Source organism: Lathyrus oleraceus, chromosome 5 (genome assembly GCF_024323335.1).
Source record: "Lathyrus oleraceus cultivar Zhongwan6 chromosome 5, CAAS_Psat_ZW6_1.0, whole genome shotgun sequence".
NCBI classification, from domain to species: Eukaryota; Viridiplantae; Streptophyta; class Magnoliopsida; order Fabales; family Fabaceae; genus Lathyrus; species Lathyrus oleraceus.
Window position 1 is genome coordinate 389242659 of NC_066583.1, and position 1566 is coordinate 389244224.

Sequence of the window (1566 nt, forward strand, 5' to 3'; positions counted from 1 at the left end):
AGTACCTGCATCCTGCTGATCTTCAGTTTTGAAGACTTTCTTGAGCACAACGTTTGGTTCTGATTCATCATTCCCAACCGACGGCAAGAGCACAGTGAACATCAAAGTTGGTAGAAGGATTAGTGACCATTGTATTTAATGTATCCCTTTTCCATGAAATTACCATTTTTCAACTTTTGTAAAGATCTAATGGAGTCTTTTCATTTACAGACTACCATTCCATTATATAAAGTTGAGTTTTTATCCCATTGTTTCTACTCTTGTTTATTTCAGTTAAATAGGATAGAATTTTATTATGATCATTTTGAAATTAAATTTTAAATCAAAATCATGTTTTCTTAATAATATAAAAGCAGTTACTTTAAAAAGCAATCGATATCATTTAAGGGAATATCAACAGCGGTTTGAAAAGCGGTAAGCCCTAAATATGGAGCATTATTGGTTCTCCCCAAGCATTTGGCGTGATCCCTTTTTCATCCCCAGCAGCATGTTAGCATCTGAATTTTACTGAATTCCTCAAATGAGTTTGTGATCGGCCTCCTTTGAGTTGTAGGCGCGTCATTCGGCAGAATTTTGCTTCACCGCAAGTCGTCAAAATTATCCCTGATTCGGAGTAGTTTTATGGTTATCCTCTGCAAGATTTTCCCCCCATTAGATATGGTATTGACCTAAAATTCCCTGCAGAGTTGATGTAGCAGTCTCCTTAGCAGAGCCTTTCCTTCTCCCCAGCTAGGGTCGAGCCTTCGAGATGGTTGTTTCTCTCAATTGTTTCCTTCCTGTGTGGATTGGCTAGGAACTGTATCGATGATTCAGACCAGTGACATTTGTATCCTTTGTGATCGTTTTGTCAGCATAATCATCATATATACATATACATATACATTCATAAATTTCATTATTGCATTATTACACTTTGTGATTCATTGTTTTCCGATCCTATGCTATGATGGTACTTTTCCCCCATGCAGATTTGGTTTGTCTGTCCTATTTCAGTTTCCTCTCCAGTTGATAGTCTGGATGGAATCATTCCCCTTGAGTTATATCCTCATTGGGTTGAGTCTTTAATTAACCGTTTCTTTCTATATCTTACCTAGATAAATGCTTTTGGTCCCCTTGAGGGTTTATTACCTAGTAACCGGTAATATTCTTCTTATTTTGCAAGTATTTCACTTTTGTCCAATACCCGGCAAGAGTAACCTTTTCTCCCCAGCGGATTCGTTTTCACATCTTCTAGGAAGATTGATAACACTAAAAATTACCGTATTTTCGACTCCGATTTCACATGTATTCTAGTTGTTTTATTATCATTTTGTTGTGTTATTGGTATGTTTTCCTTTGTTTTCAGGTTTTTACTTTAATCGGAGCCCCGATCGAGAAAAGGAGCGAAAAAGAGCCAAAAACCCTAAAATTCAGCATTTTGTTCTTATGGCCTACCCAATGGCGGGCGCCACAGACCCTGCCATGACGTGTCCAAGCTCAACTTCCCTCAACTCCCACGTTCTCCACTACATCCACTAAGGCGCCTCACTTTGGCCTTGTGGCGGGCGCCATGGCCTTGTGGCGGGC